Source organism: Muntiacus reevesi, chromosome 10 (genome assembly GCF_963930625.1).
Source record: "Muntiacus reevesi chromosome 10, mMunRee1.1, whole genome shotgun sequence".
NCBI classification, from domain to species: Eukaryota; Metazoa; Chordata; class Mammalia; order Artiodactyla; family Cervidae; genus Muntiacus; species Muntiacus reevesi.
Window position 1 is genome coordinate 46606595 of NC_089258.1, and position 21109 is coordinate 46627703.

The following is a 21109-nucleotide window of genomic DNA, read 5'->3' on the forward strand; positions in this document are numbered from 1 at the left end:
ACGCTACAAAGGCCAATAGATGGTGATTAAACAAATGGACTAAAATGAAAATAAGCATAGTTTTTTTTAGAATTTTAAAAGTAAAGAAAGCCTGATTACAGTTTTGAACAGACATTGTGTATAAATGTGTGTATGCATACATGTGTGATGTAATTGTGTGCATGCAGTTGTGTGTGTGTGCACACATGTGTATCGCATATGTGTTTGTGTATAGCAGTGTGGATGCATGTATCTTGTGTGCATGTGCATATATGTGAGGGTGTATATGTGCATTCCTATATCTGAACGTGTGTGAAACAAGTGTTAGTCGCTCAATCATGTTTGACTTTTTGTAACCCCATGGACTATAGCCCACCAGCCTCCTTTATCTATGGGATTTTCCAGGCAAGAATACTGGAGTGGGTGCCATTTCCTGCCCCAGGGGATGTTCCCAACCAAGGATTGAATTGGTATCTCCTGTGTCTCTTGCATTGCAGGCAGATTCTTTACCCACTGAGCCACTGTGAATGCGTGCATATGTGTTAATATATGCAAGTGTTTATATTACATGTGTGTCTTTATGTTAATGCCTGCAGATGTTGGGAAAGATTGAAGGCAGAAAGAAAAGAGGGTGACAGAGGATGAGATGGTTGGATGGCATCACTGATTCAATGGACATGAACTTGGGCAAGCTCTGGGAGATGGTGAAGGACAGGGAAGCCTGGTGTGCTGCAGTCCATGGGGTCATGAAGAGTTGGACATGACTTGGCAATTGAACAAAAACACAACAAAATACTACATGTGTGTGTTTATGTTAATGCTTATATAGATATATGAGCATGCTTATGTACATCTGTATATATCTGTAGATGTGGGTAGGTTTCTGTGTGTGTGTATGTACAGAGATCACAGGGAAGCAGTATGTTCTTATATATGATAAATAAATGTATCACAAATCATAACCTTAACAGAAACATAAAAGACAAGCATAGTTTCAAGAAAAATGGTGACTGCTGGACTTCAACTGCATTTTTTTTCCTCCTCAGCGTCCCAGCTTTGTGTGATTCTGATTTGGTTTAATGTGTCTTCCAGGCTGGCTGAGGGAAACGGTGCGGCCAGCACAACAACTAGGCGTCTGTCCCAACCCTGAATAGGGCTCAGTCCCCAGGGAGCCTGCTCCGGAGGCACGGAGCATCCCAAACAGGCAGCAACAGGGACCTTGTGTGTGCGGCGGGGCGGCTGGACCCAGCGCCACCTCTAGGGGGAACCCTGTTCTCAGGAATCCCTCTCTGGCCGCTCAGCCCAGAGTCCTTGAACTTTCAAGTGTTCTCTCCTCCACACACTCCCCCACAGAACATTCACATTTGGCCTTCGGATGTCCACAGCTGGCAGTTTTTTGAAACTTTTTCATTAAAATTTGAATAATTTATTCAGGCAGAGACACATGTCTGAATTGTTATAACCACAAAAGAGTCAATGCTTCTTGAATATTCTCAACCAAAAAAAAGGACTGGAGGGCTCCTGACTCCCCGTGAATACACAGAGAGAGAGCTCTTCCCGCAGAGAACTCAAGGCCCTCCCTGGTGCTCTGACAATTGCAGATCAGCTGCATTCTCATCCTCAATTCCTACACAGGATACGCAACCATGTGTCAGATGCTCATGGAAGTCTGGGTCATGTCCAGATGGGAAAACAATTAACATGACACAGATTTTTTCCACTTCAGACTTCTCAGCCTTTAACACAGTAATGCACACGGGGCATCTTCACAAGTGACAGTTCTTGTTACCCTTTCTTTAAAAGATTTTTTTTTTTTTTTTAATTCATGGTCCATTCTTTCTTAGACTAATTTTTCAAGGAGGGTAGTTCGTAGCTAATGCCATGAAATCAGACGTAAGACAAACTCGAGAAGTCATGGGGAATGAGGGCGTGGAGGAGGCCATGGTTTGTGGGGGACTGATTCCGGTCGGTTTTTCTTGCGCTGGGATTTTTCCCCAGACTTGAACTCAGTGAGTGCTGCCCATTTCAGTGATATAAAACCAGTTTTCTAAATTTACAGCTTGGCTCCAACAGGAAGGAATGTCAGTCTGCCTTTCCTTGTCACACAAGGCTTTTCTATAGCTGGTCACCGCCTGCCCTCTTGTGTACACTCCCCATTTCTGTGTGTGACCCACAGCCTTCTGCAGCGTCTCCATCCCCACCTGCCCTGCCTCCCCTTCCTCTGCCAAGGCCCCTCCTTCTCCTGGAAGGCCGTCTGGCTCCCCAGCAAGCCCCTCTGTGCTCGGTCAGCTCTGTCTGCGTCTCGGGTTGACCACAGACACCTCATGGGCACGGCTTTGACATCTAGCATCATCTCACCGATGTTAGTGCCACCCACACGCCTACCAAAACAGTGTGGATGTGATGCCTTATTTATAACCTCCCTGGACCAAGGGTCCTTGAAGGTCCAGGCATCCATTCTGTATCTCCCGTGACCCACAGCGTCACACATCTGGGTGGAAGGAGGACAGAAGAGCCCCCTTCTGTGTGACAGCTCGCTGGGTGAGGCAGGGGAAAGCCATTCAGTTTCACGTCTCACCGCCAACCCCCAGAAGTTTTAAAGCTTGATCAGAAAGAAGTATCTACAGGTGGAACTAGATACAGATTTAATAGAAAGCAATGGTTCAAACCAAGCCAGATCAGTTTCACAATCTCCTCTCCTCCACTCCTTCCCGACCCGGTCACCATGGCTGAAGCCCCTAGAAAAAGCCCAGGGCTCCAAGGAGGCCTTTTCACAGCTACTGATATAAGAAAAGCCCCCACAATGACCACCACTCTACCTGTAACCGCCGTACTTCTCCAGAAGAGCGACATACGACACTCCACCACTCCTTCCATAGGGTGCTACCATGTATCTGTCCCAAATACAGCGTACAGCTCTGCACTTTAAAAACTGGGCAAGACAACCAGACCTCGCCCTGGACCTGGGCCCTTCTTGCAACTTTCCACCTTGTCTGTCCTCTACTGTGAAAGCCCTCACTCTCTTTGGCCACTTCTGCTTTGTGAATCTTGCACAAAAGTGATGACTGCAACTTTGGCCTCTTTCTATTTGCTTGTATAAGACACATCCCTCAGTCATCTCCTTCACTCCCACGCGTTTAGCTAGAATCTGGCAATGTCCCAGGCACAGAATCAGGGCTCAGCGAGCACCTGTGAAGTTAATGCGTCAAAGAGCCTCCACAGGAACCGTCCCTGATTCTAGTCCACCTCAACTCTCTCCTGAGTGCTGTCCAGTTCTGCATTTACATAAGCCTCTGGGATGCTCCTGGGGGACTTCTCACAGGAACAGCATGTGTGACTTGAACACTCACGCCGATGTAAAAACATACATGAGGATACACCAGTCTTGCTGTCTGTGGTTGCAAGCCACAAAGCACTCCGGAGTTTTAAGTGATACTCTTGCTCACCCCCACGGAGTAGTGTGAACTGAGAATATCACGACACACAGGTCAAGATTTGCACGATGACTCCTTGGTACCGGCGTCATGATTTATCTTGACTGCTCTGGGCGACTTCTCTTCCTGAGGTTAATCTAATATTTTCAATGTCACCAGACAGTCATTATTTTATTCATTCATTTGCTTGTTACCAGATATTTATTGGTAGCCATGTGTCAGTCACTTTTATTCTAATTGTGGCAAGGATATTAAAACAGAAAAAAAGAACAGGAAATAAATGTCAAGTACAAATGATATAATTGATGGAGAATTTCACTAATAGGATAACATAGAAAGGTTTTTAAATGCAGAATGCTCTGAAGCTACTTTATTTTCAGAGACTTGAAAGATGAGAATTATGTTTGCATGAGAAAGATCAGGAAGGAAAAATACTGAGTGCCTGGGAAGCTGTAAGGCTCAGTGGTGGGGAAGAGTCCCTGGATCTAAGAATTAGGAACACCGTGAAAGAGGGGAGTGTTACAGCCAGTCCACATGGAGTCCTCTGTGGTTAGGATTAGTATATGTCAATGGAAGGCTTTAAAGGTTAGGGACACGATGACATCTCATGCATGTTCCTAGAATACTACTGGGCATGAGGAATGGATACAGAGATGAGCTAGTAAGGGGTCCTAGGTTTTGATGGGAAACAATGGTGGCATCTCACGAGAAAGTCAAGGCAGGGCCGGCTGGTGGTACAGTGGAGATGCAATCAACAGTACATGGAGATGAACTGGGGGGAGAGGGAAAGAGAAATGAATAATGGTTTCTGGGTGTTGCTTAAACAACTCCTCTTCTGGAATGAAAAAGTCTGATGGAGGAACAGGCTGAAGGAAACAGGGGCTCGGGGTCACCTAGCAGACATCAGTTCAGCACCCAAGTTCAGGACCAGGATGAGCCATGGTCTGAATGAAAACTGGAAAGAGACCCAGGATTGATTCCTGGGGAAGCAGTGAGCAGGCAACAGTCTCAACAGAAGCCTACGAGCCAACAATGCAACCGTGACAACCAGATTTGCAGGCAGCCAGGGACTGTCGTGGCCCCGCTAGGTGCTTCCTGAGCCAGGCTGCCCTGGAAGAGACTGGTGGTTCTCCAGCTCTGCCCAGCCTGGGGATGGTCACCAGACTCAACCAAAGGAGTGAGGAAAAGAGCTTGACACATAGAGAAACTTAATGAGCAGAATATCACGTCATGCTTCCAAATCCCAATTTGTTGTCAGTCTATTCCACCCCACACATCTTCCAAAGACAACACGGAAAACGGAATTCATCAAAACTGGAGAACTTCCTGTGAAAACTGGCATATTGAATACTCTCACGCACTTCCCACGTCTTGCTCACAAAACACTTTAGAGGCGTGACAAAGCCCATCTCTATGAGGACGGAGAGAGAAGGAGATGCGTTGACAGCAGCAACATCTTACAAATCACAGGGTTAACAGACAAGTGGGACTGACTGAGAAGTGTTTGAAGCTGAGATCTAAATGGGCAATTTGGGAATTCCAGGAGCCAGCCAATTCACAGCACAGAGTCCCAGAGAAGCTCAGGAGTGGGAGACTCTGATATATCTGACAACGTGTGAAGACAGGGCCCCCCACAGGAGAACACATGAGAGGAGTGGATAAGATGAGTGATATCACCTCTCTCTGGCTTGGGGAAGTCACAGCCACCCCCAGGCTTCAGAAGAAACTGGAGGCTGTCTCTCCAGAGACACTGAATTTGATGTGGAGATACCAGCAGAGCTAGGCCGATGGGGAATGGAGATGAAAAGATCCAATCTGAGCCATGAGACAGCAAGCCTCCTTCTCCTCTGTGGATCTGAGCATCCTTGGGACAGGTCTCACTAGAAAGAACATGAGGAAATTCTTTGCTGAGGAAATGCACAGAGGACCTGCCCACAGAGTTGAAATCCCAGGACTGGCCAATGGAACTGCTCAGCGCGCCCTTAACAGCCAAGCTGTCTACTCCTCAACTGGTCCTCTTTTCCAAAACAAGACGAAACACAGGTCCACAGAAGCTCTCTGAAATATGAGGGATACCCAAGGATCAATCAACTGAAAAAGCCATTAGTCTGAGAAAGATCAAACCAACCTAGCAACCAACCAGAGACAAATGGAAGGAATGTGACTATTTGGTTGTTGTGTGAGGTTCTATAGCAGAGGAAAGACCATGGAGACATTCTTTCTGCCCCAAGGAAGCTTGAAAGTGAGTCCATGGTGCTCCACCCACCCCACTGTTACAGGCTGACTGAATGGCTTCTACAAGGCTAATAATCATTGAAAATAACATGAGGACACTTTCTTTCCTCCTGTTCAGTAGACATCAAACCATGAACAAGTAAAACTGACATAAACCATAAATGGTTTATGATTTGATTCACATAAAGACCTTCCTATCTTCCTCCCTCTCTCTTTCTCCATTCCTCCTTCCCTTTCTTTTTTTAAATAATTTAGGTTTCAAGAAGCTGAAATTAAGACAAACAGCCAAACAGAAAGCCCTGTCATGAGGCTTGGTGTGTCACAGACTCAAGATGGCACGGCCGTCAGGAGGCTGGCCCCTGTCCTGGGAGCCTCTGTGGTGAGTCCTGTGTGGTTTGGGACCTCCCTGAGGAAGGGGGGTCCTGCCCCCGTAGAGAGCTTCTGCAAAAGTCCCCTCTCTACCCTGTAGAAAACCACAAATGAATTTTTTGTGTCTTGGACATTTGTCTGTCTCTGTTGACTGACATTCTGGGCATCTGTGCTTTTCACCTTGAAATCCACCTACAAATTGGTGGGAACTCCAAAGAAATACCGGTGCTTTAGAACAATTTAAACTCCTGTCTGTAGTTCATCAATAAAGCAAATTCAGCAGCTGTGAAGGTGAATGTGGAAAAGGGTCACTGTCGAGGAAACATGACAAATAAGGCTACCGTTAATGCAGATCCCAGATTCACTGTGTCAGGTAGCTGGAAAAAATGATGGTGGAAAACACATGATACAACCCAACTGCTAATGATCAAAGCATCCAGGAAATTTGTCAGCCAAGGCAGGACCCACGTCACCCCAACACTGGCTAGCACCGTGACTCACTATTGACTGATTATGGGCAGGATGTCTGAGAGGGATCCGGGCACACTGACTCCAACCCCCTTCCTGTGACAAGTTACTTAACTTCTGATGCCCTCATTTTTCTTATCTGGAAAATAAGAAAGCGGGATTCAATCCACAGAAGGCTCCCGGCAGAAGTTGCAAGGCCTAGTGCAAATTAAAGGGCTCTTTGGCCAACAAAACCAGTGAAACTGTGTGCTTTTTGTCCTTCTTGAGCTTAATAATGTATATTTAGAGGTTCCTATAAGTCCTGCACAGAAATGCAAACCTTGATCACTCCTTCATAAATGTGCATCCCTGCAGAACACTTTTATATTCCCTCTATACACTCAGTAAAGTCTACTGCCCCACACACTACTCAGTCCAGCCACTTTTGAGATCTTCTTAAATAAAAAAAATGTAAGACCAAATTATAACCCTTTAGAGATATTTCGAATAAAAGGCGCATACATCATGAGAACAAGCAAGCTCTCATGCACAGGATAGCATGCATTTTTTTTTAAACTCTGATGAGAGACTATAAATAGGATAAAAACTACCACGTTAACCAACCTTAAACATATCTTTCATTGGGTTTATATTTCAGACTTGGTAAATGGCTTCAACTCCTTGTGTCATCGCCTACCTGATACCCACTGAGCACCAGTCACCATGCCCATCCTCCTGGTGTTTGAGTAGCTTCACACTGAATTCTCATTCAGCGAGCACAGATATAATTAGATATAATTCTTCACCACTCAAGTTCCAATGCATGGCTATGAATTCCTAATACAGCTTCTTCTTCCGCTAGCTACTTGTGCATTCCAACCATAAAACCTTACCTATAATAATCTCAATTTTTTGCAGTGTTAATTATCTGCAAATGCTCTCCCTAATTATAGGAATATGTATGTGTTGGTTTTAAGAAGCTATCCCTAACTTCCTTTTATCTGTTCATGCCTGGAAAACTCCATTCTCCTAGTTAGTGATAGATGGTATCTCAAGGCACACCGCTATAACATGAGGAAGGTGATGTTAAGAAGAAATCAGAGTTGAACCATAATTTTCTTTGGAATAGGAACAGCTCATTATTTAATCATGTTTTAAACATTTATTTTTCCTGAATCATTAACAGAGATGTTGATTCTATTTTAAAATTCAACCTAAAGGATGTATCAAAATACATTATACATCATGCTATTCTTTTTTGTTTTTTTTAGTTTTTAAGCTTCTACATAAGCTTGTTTTCAAATTTTATTGTGATCAGCATTTAAGGAAAAATAATGATAAAATATAGGGCTAGCCAAAAAGTTTGTTCAGGCTTTTCTACATCTTCTTATGGAAAAAACCCAAATGCATTTGCAATTTTTGGCCAATCCAAAACAAAATGATCAGGATCTGTATAAAATCTATACATAGCAAATCATCACACTTTCACTTATTTCCTCTCTTTTAGCCTATAGTCCCTGACTGTGAAGCAAATATATAAATCAACTTTTTATTTAGAGGAAAATGATATGCTAGTGAGCATTTTCCTTATCTGTTCTGCCTAATCATCAGATAAGTTAAAGGGGGAAAGTGGTAATGCCCAGGAGATTGTGAATGTTGTCATGACAAAATATGCAAGATGGCAGTTTCTCAGAAAAAGGTTTAAATGGCACAGATATGAATTGCACATGTATATCTGCATGTGTATGTATATCAGCCTGACACATTCAGAATGGAATTACACCTTTATTGCATGCATTCTTATATGCAAGCGTGTTCAGCTTAAATAAAAATTACCTGTGCATACATCTGTATTTTTGATAAACATCCTAATTGTCTGGCCAATTTATGAATCTGCTTTTTTTTTTTTTTAATTTCATACTGACCTCTAGTTTATTAAAACTTTGGAGACATGTTAAAATAAATTCCTCCATGTGTATTTATTTTTTATCTACTCCAATAATGTACAGGGACATGCACACTTCATTATTATTTTTATCACTTGGTATCTCAGCCTTAATACTTTAAAGGCAGTAATTCCATCACTTTTTAATCACCAAATAGCAATCTCAGCAAGAAAACAAACAAACAAAAAAAACCAATGAGAGTGAATTCACACCTTTAAATACGTTTAACTGTTTGGACAACACAATCACTGACATTCAAAAGAAAATAAAATCCACTAAATATTGTGCTTTAAAAAATTTCTCTCTTGAGACACACCATTTTATATATACACACCCTGTTTTTCCTAAAATGATGCAGAAATAAAAACATAATTAATTCAGATATAAGCATGGCAGATAATATAATCACATGTAATCTAAACATTTTACAGGCACTGCAGTAGCAGAACCTTCAGTGAGTCAACATGGTTTACTTTATCATTAATCCTATGAAATGGAAACAGAAAAGCAAGTAACTTACAAAATAAGGGTTGTATTTTTCTGCATCCAAATCTCATAACATCAATTGTTTCATTAAATAAGAGAACACTATAATTATGGATATCAGAAAATTGATTCCTTAAAAAAAAAAAAAACAACTCTGTGGGTCTCCTATGTGACTAACATGGCGCTGGGCTTTAATGAGGGATAAAATATTAAATTAGAAAACGCTGTGCCTTTGGTCTTAACAGTACAGTTCAGTTCAGTTCAGTTCCCCAGTCATGTCTGACTCTTTGCAGCCCCATGAACTGCAGCACACCAGGCCTCCCTGCCCATCACCAACTCCCGGAGTTTACCCAAATTCATGTCCATTGAGTCGGTGATGCCATCTAACCATCTCATCTTCTGTCGTCCCCTTCTCCTCCTGCCTTCAATCTTTCCCAACATCAGGGTACAGTTGGGATGTGCAAATGCAGAATCTGTATCCATGAGCCTTCAGTTGACCCTAGTTTGCGGATAACAAGAACTATTTGATTTTAAAGTTGTTCTTTTTAATGAATTTTGCTTTGGTTTACAGAAGCACAGTTCTTGTCATTGTAAGATACTATTGTCATCCCTGTAGGTGCGATGAGTCTGAATTTGCCCTAAAACCCCGTGACCTGCAGGTAAAATAACTCACAATAAGAACCTGAGGACTCTTCTGGGAAGGGAACTGTCTCACAAAGAGTGTTCTGGTGCTTACGGCTGACCCCTCAAAAAACAGCACACAACTGTGTATTTGTGCATCTTGTGGCTGCAGAGGGAGGTCCAAGCAGACTGAGGGGGCTGAATGACCAGTTGAAACTTACTCGCTGTTTTCGCAAAATCCACGTGCATGATGGTGACGGTGACTAGTGACCTCCTGGGTCCCTCTGGCCAGGCAGCCCCTCCCCCACCTCACATCCTCTCCTTTCACGTGATAACTCATCTCTGCTAAGTCAATTTAGGGCTTCCTGTGCAGGAAAGGAGACCTTTCTGCAGGGTTCTGGCCTCTTGAGACAGGAGGACGTGAGTATATCCACACATGAAATACTGAAAGAGGCAGGAATGTCATAGAGTGAAGAAGCTATTGGGAGGGTTTTCTTGGGACTAGGAAGAGTTGGGACAGAGCAGGTCGTGGTGGAAAAGACCATGATTCTGAGGAAGATAGAAGGCAGGAGGAAAAAAGGACAACAGAGGATGAGATGGTTGGATGGCATTACCGACTCAATGGACATGAGTTTGAGCAAACTCCAGGAGATGGTGAGGGACAGGGAAGCCTGGCGTGCTGCAGTCAATGGGGGTGCAAAGAGTCGGAAACAATTGAGGCAACAACAATAAAAAGATGGTGGTGAGAAGGTCTAACAAGAGTGAGTCTTCAAGATGGAAAAGGCAAAGAGGAAGAAGAAAACAGGAGTATCATCATTGTAGATACTTGAGCGCTGGATACTTTCTAAAATTTCTATTTTGGCTCTGTAACTGGTATTCTCCAATGGAAATCGGCACTCACAGACTTGACCACCTAACGCTAAGTCGGTTTCAGGACAGTTTCCAAACATTCTAGGATCAAAAGCGGCACTGCTTTGAGCGCCATTGATCTCAAGGTCATACAAAGGTCATGAGGAGGGATTTCCCTCTTTAGAGAAAGAAACAGTGTCCTGGTGGGTGGAGTCCCTGTCCTTGCTAGACAGCTGAGTATAAGTGTGGCCACTGAGGTCTGAGCATCCTTCAGCTCCACCAGCACCACTGGTTCGGGCAGAACAGGGCATCAGCCACAGTCAGAATTGCTGACCCTGTCTGAGGTGACACTGTGTGATTTCCACTGCACTCAGATTCCAGAGTTCAACCGAGGACCACAAAGGTTAAGAGCAAGGGGCGGGTGCACAGGCTCTGGTCAGAGAAAGGAGGGCTGATTTCATGGGAACTGTTTGAAAAACATAGAATCTATATTCAATTACACTGTATTCAGTTAAATTCTTATAGCCAATTTATATTCTATTAATATTAAGTTGTTCAGTCAAGTTAGTGGAAACTTCATGTGCTTAAACTTTACATGCATAATTGATTATGCTTTTGTTACTAGGATACTGTGTGCCAGAAAACATGATCATCCATCAGTCAGGCACCCCCTCATCTATTTGTTATCCACTATTCTAACACACACACATATATATCTCTCATATGTATATTTAATATGTAAACAAGCTCATGACGAATGCAAGTGTTATTCATCCCACATATATCTGTGTGTGCTCACATGTGCTTTTTGTGTAATGATTTCTTTGATGAGACTATAATTTTTTATGAGAGTAGAGCCCCCTCCACTTTTCAAAATTAGTTACAACATTTGGTATAGTAAGTGAAAATTATAATGTTGGGTAATTTTAAGCTAATGTTCCTTTCCCCCAAACAACATTTTGTTAAAGTATCGCTGATACAGCGTTGCATTAGTTTCATGCATACATAAAAGTTATCCATTTAAATATACATATATTATTTTTCAGACTCTTTTCCAGTATAGGTTATCACAAGCGATTGAATATACAGGAGGCCTTTGTTGTTTAGCTATTCTATATAGAGTTATATAGTATCATATATCTGTTAATCCCAAGCTCCTAATGTGTCCCTCCTTCCCCCTTTAGTAATCATAATTTTGTTTTCTGTCTCTGAGTCTATTTCTGTTTTGTTAATAAGTTCATTTGTATCATTTTTTTTTTTTTAGATTCCACAGCATATCATTTGACATTTGCTTTTCCTGACTTTCTTCACTTAGTATGATAATCTATAGGTCCATCCATGAGCTGATATTATAGACCAAATTAGTTTAAGATCCAGGACTTTCTTAATATATTGCTTTCAACTGACATATTTATGAACCTGTGCAATCCTTACAGTCATACTATACACTTTATATAATTCTTCCCATTATATAGATTAAAAAATTCAGTACAGTGAATTTACATGACCTGCTTAAATTCAGACAGCTAATAAATAAAAGAGCTTATATATATTCCAAGGTCTTTCTCATTCTGACACCTATGACTTAAAATCCTCATTAATTATCTGCTAATAAATGATTAAAATTATGTTCTAAGTGGATGCAATCAGCAGTCCACTTTTTTTACGCGTTGTTAATTAGATTATTTGCTCCATTCTGCTGGACGCATCCATGAGAAACATGTCCCACCATGTCTCAGAGCCTCAAATTTGTGATTTCCAATTGTTCATAATTTTCTCTATAAATATAAAAATATTACTGAATAAATTCAGCAGCTTCTCAAGACCTTTAATGGCGCTAGGAAAAAAAGGGCAGAAATAAAGCCAATTAAAAAGCTACCGAAATAAATTCTATCATTTTCAAAATTTTGCTTAATTTTTGCCTCTCACTGAGCAGTTTTTGCATTGTCATTATCTTTTGTAGTTAGCAACAAGAGATTATATTTTCATTAATGGCATCACTTAAGCCACTAGCAAATTTAGTATTAAATTCTATGATTCCTCAACTTTTCAATTTTCTACTAGTCAGTCTCCCTGAGGTGGTTTAATTTTCAACATCACTAACCAGCACTCACTTTCATTATGCACACATCCATGATGCCGCAGTTATCTCAACTGTTATCCAAAGAAAAAGAGACAAAGAAAAGACTTCTGTTCATTCCTCTCCTTGACTGAATGTGATAAGGATATAATGTAACTGGAAGAGAGTATTTCGGAAACTGAGACAGCATCTCCCAACTTATATGTGTAATGTTTCAAAAACGCATGAATTGCACTTTGCCCCCTAAGGCACAGGCACTGCTTCTGCCTCTTGGAGATGACTTCCTCCACTAGGAATGGTGATGCTGCAAAGAATGCAAGGCTCAGAGCTGCAGATGGGTCCAACCTCACCCCTGGTGTCTCAGGGCATCCCCAGCATTTCAGGCTGGTGTTCTTCATCTGAGAAAAGGAGATCACCTTTCTCTTCTGAGGCTGTCACAAAATTGCTATATTAATACCAGTGACAGAGATAGATAAAGGGAAAAAGGGAAAGTGAAATCACTCAGTCATGTCCAGCTCTTGGCGGCCTCATGGACTGTAGCCCTCCTGGCTCCTCGGTCCATGGAATTCTGCAGGCAAGAATACTGGAATGGGTTGCCATTTCCTTCTCCAGGGGATCTTCCTGACCCAGGGATCAAACCTGGGTCTCCTGCATTGTAGGCAGATGCTTTACAGTCTGAGCCACCAGGGAAGTCCTACAGAGGTGGGGAACATGACTTCAAACAGTGAACCCTCCCAGGGCCATGAATCTCTTCTCCCTCAATTAAATGAATTCAGAAGAAAAGTCTCTATTTTTACTACAGGCTGATCAAACATGCCATCCCATGTATTACTATTATTATTATATTAAATTTGCACATAGCCTCCCTCCAGAAGTCAAGCCACTGCCTCCCTTGCTGAAGACGTGGTCAGCACCGCAGTCTGTGACTGAAGCCAAATGTGTGCAGCCCAACATTCTCCACTGCAGTCTTAAGAACCCTTTCTGCTCCCATGGGTCACTGCAAAGTGAACTGACCCCTGTCAGCCCACCCGGAGTTTCATCCCAAAGAGAGCTGAGCAGGACTCTGCCTGAACAGGAAAGCATCCCGCACATTCACAGAAATATTTGATAAAAGACCGAACATCAGCTCAAGCAATCTGTGTTGTACTAACACTTGTGAAAATCATGAACAAAACATGTCTACTGCTCCGTTCCTTCCTCCTTCTCTTGCCCTTCCTACCTTCTTTCCTTCCTTCCTTCCTCCTCTCCTTTCCTCTCTCTCTCTCTCTGTAGGTCTATTTGGAATTCATCTAAATTAAAATAAGATGATTTATTGCTATTTTTTGTGTGTAAATGGTAATGTCTTAATAGAGAAAAAACACCCACAGATGGCCTTGGTATGAAACATTGTGGCCTGATGCCCTAAGATATTAAAAGCAAAAGAAAGGAAGAGGGAATAACTATTCTAGTACTTCCTTCCATTTGTGCTTCTGATCCTTTCAAGATTTTCACCTTAATAAGTCAATGTTGTTTCCATCTATGAACATGAACAATTTTTTTTCTCTCCTACACTTGAAAATCTGATGGTATTGTGACATCAGATTGTTTACTCCCTCTATAGTGCACTGTCTATAAAAAATACTGGACTTGGGTTTTCTTTACTCAAAAGTGGGAAATCCAGGTGACTTGGGATTCTAATCCTAGTCACAAGGAAATGAGGTGGAAGGTATGGTCACTAAGTCTTATTTTCATATCTGCTATTCCCACTCAGAACTGAAGGAGATCTTGTTGACAGGTGAGTCCTGAATTCAGAAGGGCTGGGGTAAGGGCTGCAGGCCTGCTCTTTCTCTCAGCATCATTCAGTAGTCATGAGACTGTCTTAATCCACTGCTTTTAGGGGGGAAAAAAAGCCCAGTCTGAGGCTGGGACCAACTTGAACATCAGGTGCTTTGAAATCTAAGAGGCACACATCCCTGTATCCCTTTGTTTAAATTCCTTCTTTAGGGGGCAGATTCTTGGAAGAGAGTGGAAGTAAAAACAGGATGCCGAAGTTTACAGGAAGTCATTGTTGCAAGTTTTCTGCAGTCGAGTGCAATTTGGTTATTCATAAGAAAGGAGGAAACAGGAAGAGAAGGGCCGCAGAGTGGTGCCGCCGCACCTGCTGATCAAAGCCGCACGGAGACGTCGCTATAAGGTTTATCAAAGCGCATTGTTCTGCGGACGGCGTTCGGCTACACAGTTGGAAAAAGCCATCACTCATCTCAGCCTTCAGTCTCGAGAACAATGACATGCATTTCAATAACAGAAGCAACAACATTCATATGGAAAACATATCATTTTTTGCAAATTTATTTTTCCCCCTTTTCTTGTTGAAGTTAAAGCTGTTGTTCCAGAGAAGTCTGCCCTGTGTGGGGATGGCGTCCCCAGCCACTCAGGAGCCACATCCCGGACACATACTCGAAAAGCCACTTTTCTCTCCCTGACGTCACTCGAAGTTTCTACCATGAGAGTTTCTTGGTGATTAAGAAAATAATTTTTGCAAGAATGCTGTTGAAACTCACAAATAGTATCTGAAAGGAAAGAGGGCACCTTCTGGATTCCCTGTGACATTTCGTCAGTTTGGATTTGCTGTCTAATTATTTTGCTCTATATAAAGAACCTAATCCCAGAGAATTTGCAGCAGAAGCTGTTTATAAGAGTATCTGCAGGAACCATGTTAACCTAAGTGGCTTAAGCTGCTGAAACTGACACATGCAGGGTCATGGAGGAAGAATTAGAGGAACATTCCAGGAGAATGTCTCTGAGTAGGAAGGGGAACTTGGGGACTGTATCTAAAATAAACTTTCCCTTCTGATAATTCCTGTTGGGTCCCAGGGAGTCTGTATCCAGGATGCATGTCAGGGTGCTGTAAGACTCTAATGAAAAGATGGATTCTTCTTCCTGGGACTGAACAGAATCCAAGGGGGCATCGCATGTCTGGATCAGGGAGAGTGAGAAGAAAAGACAAGGCAAGGGGAAGACCCAGGCTCACCTGTGCCAGGTAAGGCCACCTGTGAAGGCTTGGAGGGGGTGGTCCCCAGGGCCAGTCTGCAAGGGTGGGGGCAGCAGGCTCCGGCAGGCGGGGGGACCCCTGCCCTGGACTCACAGACTGTGCTGTGGCCAATGAGGATCCCCAACCACCTCACTCTGCACTCTTCTCTTGACTTCTGTGAAAGCTAGGCTTTCTGCCAAGACCGTCACCCATCTCTCCTGGCTGGTAGACATCCTCCTCTCCCTGAGGCCCAAACTCACTGGGATCTGCTTGGATGCACCTTCTGAGCCTGCATCTTCCTATGTGCTCCTCATATGCAATTCCACACTGAGTTACCAGTGACCTGTGTGATGGATGAGCTGATGTTCTGCATTTGTCTGTCTACGACACAGCAGGCAGGGCTTCATGAACAGATGCATCTATTGAGTGCACACCTTAGGGTCACAACCACAGTGCTGCTTCTCCAGGACACAGGAGCCCTCACAGTTTCTCCTCAATGCAGAGGCTCCTTCCTAACCCAGGACAGGAAATACCTACAGTATAGTATGACTGCTGGAGAGGCAAGGGTGGATTCCCCACTGCAGGGGAGGGGCTGCAGTGACCTGGAAACCCATGGCCATTCCAACTCACGGGGCTGCAGAGGGGAGAGACTCTTCTGCTGTGATCCTGTCATGCTCTGGCATTCCTGGGGCCCCAGTGTAACATCAGATCTTCAGGTAAAATGCATGAACCTTCTCCATAAGATGCACGTAAAAAGCAAGGTCTCCTGTGGTTTTCATGGTTTGGTCCTCAATTTATCATCCCAGCCCCTTGCAGAGCTGAGAACAGTCTGTCTTAGCAGCTTCAGCAGCCACAGGATGCCACAGACAGAGGCGAGGGGTGGGGGGAGAGCAGGGGCTTGGACAGCAGTCACGCGTTTCTCAAAGTTCTGCAGCCTGGAGGAAAGTCCATGATGAAGGTGCTCCCCAAGGTGGTTTCTGCTCAGAGCCACCTTCCTAGCTGGCAGAGGACCTTCCGCTCACGTGCCCTCCCTTGGGTGTATGTATGGAGGAGGGGAGAGAGGATGAGCCCTTGGTGTCTCTACTCAGCAGGACACCCATCCCAATTACCTCCCAAGACCCAGTCTTCAAAGGCATCTCATAGAGCTCCCACCTATGAATCCTGGTGGCACAAATAGCCAGTCATGAGAAGTTCTGCCCACAGGACTGGAGATCAGAAAACCTCTCTCTATACCCCAGCCCAAGACTCAAGCTATCTCACCCTTAGGTACATCTTGCTCCTGGACCAGCTCTAAGAATGGGGGATGAAACCAAGGGTGAAAGAGGCCCCTTGATTTTTATTTGTCTGATTCCACAGGTAACACTACAGAACCAACGTATCAGTGCAAACCTGCATGTGTGTCTGCTCCTTGTGCATCCACTATTCCCAGGTCCATGCTGGGATAAATCTGATAGAGATGATTTAAAAAGCTAAGCCACCTCTTTGTTTTCTTAGGGAGCAACATTTTCTAAATAACTTTACATGGACAAATCTACAAAGAATGTTCCGTAATAACCCTGTCTTGTTTTTACTATAAAGGAAGTACATCTAGGTTTCCTGGCAGCACCACGGGGACCTGGAGCTAATGGACTGGAGACACACTAGGCCTTTTGAAAATGGAACAGCCCTCATTCAAAAGTCTACAAATAACAAGCACTGGAGAAGGTGTTGAGAAAAGAGAACGCTACCTCCCACACTGCTGGTGGGAATGTAAGTTGGTATAACCATTGTGGAAAACAGTATGGAGCTTCCTTAGAAAACTGAACAGAGAACTACCATATGATACTGCAATCCCACTCCTGGGCATATATCTGGAGGAAACTGAAATTTGAAAAGATACATGCACTTCAGTGTTCACAGCAGTACTATTTACAATAGCCAAGACATAGCAGCGACACAAACGTTCATCAACAGACAGGTAGGTAAAAAAGATGTGGTACATATATTCAATGGAATATTATTCACCCATAAAAAGAATGAAATAATGCCATTTGCCCCAATCTCTAGAGATTATCATACTAAGTGAAGTTGTTGCTGTTGTTCAGTCACTAAGTCATGCCTGATTCTTTGCAACCCCATAACTGCAGCATGCCAGGCTTCTCTGTCTATCACTATCTCCCTGAGTTTTCTCAAACTTATGTCCACTGAGCCAGTGATACCATCCAACCATCTCATTCTCTGTTGCTCCCTTCTCCTCTTGCCCTCAATTTTTTCCAGCATCAGGGTCTTTTCCAGTGAGTCAGACATTTGCATCCAGTGGCCAAAGTATTGGAACTTCAACTTTAGCATCAGTCCTTTCAAAGAATATTCAGGATTGATTTCCTTTAGGATTGACTGGTTTAATCCCCTTGCTATCCAAGGGACTCTCAAGAGTCTTCTCTAGCACCACACTTTGAAAGTGTTAATTCTTCAGCACTCAACCTTCTTTATGGTCCAACTCTCATATCCATATGTGACTAGTGGAAAAAACCATAGCTTTGACTAAGTGACTGAGTCAGGCCAATATCAGACAGTATCACTTGCATGTGGAGTCTAAAAGAATGATACAGATAAATGCATTTAGAAAACAGAAATAGAGTCACAGATACAGAAAATACTTATAGGTACCAAAGGGGAAAAGGGAGGAGAGATAAACTAGGTGTATGGGGTTTACAGATATCCACTACTATATGTATTAAAAAAGCAGAGACATTACTTTGCCAGCAAAGGTCCATCTAGTCAAAGCTATGTTTTTTCCAATAGTCATGTATGGATGTGAGAGTTGGACTATAAAGAAAGCTGAGTGCTGAAGAATTGATGCTTCTGAACTGTGGGGTTGGAGAAAACTCTTGAGGGTCCCTTGGATGGCAAGGGGATTGAAACAGTCCATCCTAAAGGAAATCAGTCCTGAATATTCATTGGAAGGACTGATGCTGAAGCTGAAACTCCAACACTTTGGCCACCTGATGCAAAGAACTGACTCATTTGAAAAGACTCTGATGCTGGGAAAAATTGAAGGCAGGAAGAGAAGGGGATGACAGAGGATGAGATGCTTGGATGGCATCACTGACTTGACGGACTTGAGTTTGAGTGAACTCCGGGAGTTGGTGATGGACAGGGAAGCCTGGCGTGCTGCAGTCCATGGGGTCACAAAGAGTTGAACACGACTGAGTGACTAAACTGAACTACCATATATAACATAGATCAACAAATCAACAAGAATTTCCTACTGTAGAGCAGAGGAAACTACACTCAGTATTTCATAATAACCAACAATGGAAAAGAATATGAAAAAAGACATATATGTATATGTATAATGAATCACTTTGCTGTATAGTCAACACAATGTTGTAAATTAACTGTGCTTCCATTTTTCTTGAAAAGGGGAAATCAATTGACACAGCCTATCCCTGCGTGCTCCCAGGGCATTCTGATTCCTCTCGTGAGGCCCAGGTGCAGGTCTCAGGTGCAGGTCAGGGGAGGACGTCGCCGCCCTGCCCGCCCGCGGGCCCTCCTTGCTCCGAGCAGCTGTCTGCGGCGTTGCCAGCACACAGGAGCCAGAGGAAGCGCAGCCCTTGGTCCTGTCATGCTGACACGTGGCTGCGCAGTGTGACAGGCTGGAGGCTCAGCGGGAAGCTCATCCAGCAGGCCATGTGCATCGTGGGCGACGTACCTGGTTGCCAACAGGCAAACAAAATGAGAACAACCTCCAGCCTGATAATGACTTGGAGCAAAGAGGTTAATGGATATTTCTTTTGCTTTTCGCTTTTTTCCTCCTTGAGTCCTGCAGTCCCAGCCCCATGGCCTTAAGTGGTACAACTTGACTGATACACACCATATGTTATCAGTCAGGCTCCCGTCAGGAATACGAGACCACGGTCAAAACAGGAGCAGGTGGGGCAGCATTCTTGGGTCTACCTTCAACCACTTACCTTTCTTTCTGAAGGACTTTAATTGTAATTGGCACAAAGATCTGGATTCTTAGAGAAACAAGTAAGGAGAAATGGTATAGTAGATTAGTGCAAGTTGCACTAATTTAAAATTTGACCCTTAATCTGGGAAAGTACATGGCAGATGAGACTAAATGCCCACCTCCCAGATGCCAAGGACACACCCCTACATCCAAGGAATCCCTGGGACCCCTGAACACAGAGCATAGTGGCGCTAGGGATGGGCAAGAGCATCCCCAATAGTGTTCCTTACATACTTTGAGACAATTTGGTGAAAAGTTAATCTGAGTGTATAGTTGACAGAACTCAGTGTGATAGTTGATTTACAAAATTAAATGTACTTACACATTTAATTTTACAATCTCAAACTGCTTATGAAAACCATTCATCCAAACTTGAGGCTCAACTGATGAATGGGTGTCCACTCAAGTTCTTCATGCTCCCCTTTCTTTATCTGCAAACGTGTATCAAAGCCTGGGGATTAAAAGCATTTCGAGTACATTAAAAACTGTACCTTCTGCTACTTGGGCAGTGGCTACATGCTAGCTTCAATTATGAGGTCCATGTTGCTTTTCTAAAGATGTAATTCACCAAGTATAAGGAAAGAGAAACTTTAATTACTTGTAATTGGCAATGGGGTAATTGAAATTCCAGGCCTCTCAGCTAAAATGTGATTCAAAAGCAAGTCCCAGTCCTGCTTCCCCACACAGCAATCACGCTGTAGACCAATTATTTCCACACGCGCACACCATCTGGATCTGCTATCACACTGCTTCAGGGCAAGTGTGTTGTCCTGGAGAGACTTAACCTCCCAAGATCAAGGGCCACATCCCTTCCATGCATCCCCCTGAAGCTGCTGGGCACCTAAGCCCTGAAGGAATCCTTGCTGACTGTGGGGTCACCTTCCCTCTTCCTTATCACCAGCACCAGGGTGGAGACTGACTTCCTCCTGTACCACTTCCCTAGGTCACTGTAGGTCAGGAGTCAAAACAGTGGAAGATCTAGTCAGTGGGGGTTAAGGGGTTCTGTGCACCAATTAGCAGATCAATTGTTTCAGAAGAAAAAAAGAATAAAATAGTGCCATTTGTAGCAACATGGATGGACCCAGAGATCATCATACTAAGTGAAGTCAGTCAGAAAAAGACAAATGCCACGTGACTACACTCATATGTAGAATCTAAAAAAAGAAAAAATAAATAAAAATGAACTTATTTACACAGAAATAGATTCACAGACAGAGAAAACAAACTTATGGTTCCCAAAGAGGATGTGTGGGGGAGGGTTAATTAGGAGATAGGTATTAACATATACTCAGTACTATATACATATAATAGAAAACCAACAAGACCTACTGTATAGCACAGGGAACTCAATTCAATATTTTGTAATAACTGTTAAGAAAATAGAATCTGAAAAAGAATAGATATGTATGTCTATATAACTGAATCACTTTTCTGTGCATGTGAAAAAAAACACAATATTGTAAATCAACAACATTTTAATTTTAAACAAATATTGGTTAAAAAAAAAATAGATCTTCTGCCTCTTGGGTCCTGAAGAGACTCGGGGTTGGAGTGTTTATGTTAAGAAGCCAATTTAATTTATATGCAGAGTACATCATGTGAAATGCTGAACTGGATGAATCACTAGCTGGAATCAAGATTTCTGGGAGAATTATCAAGAAC

The 21109-nt window shown here is 43.1% G+C and overlaps 1 protein-coding gene across 1 annotated transcript in view; it reads right to left on the reverse strand.

Annotated features, from left to right (window-relative positions):
- LOC136176275 (CUB and sushi domain-containing protein 1) overlaps positions 1–21109 on the reverse strand; it is a 1594796-nt gene that overhangs the window by 1168049 nt on the left and 405638 nt on the right. The window lies entirely within an intron of this gene.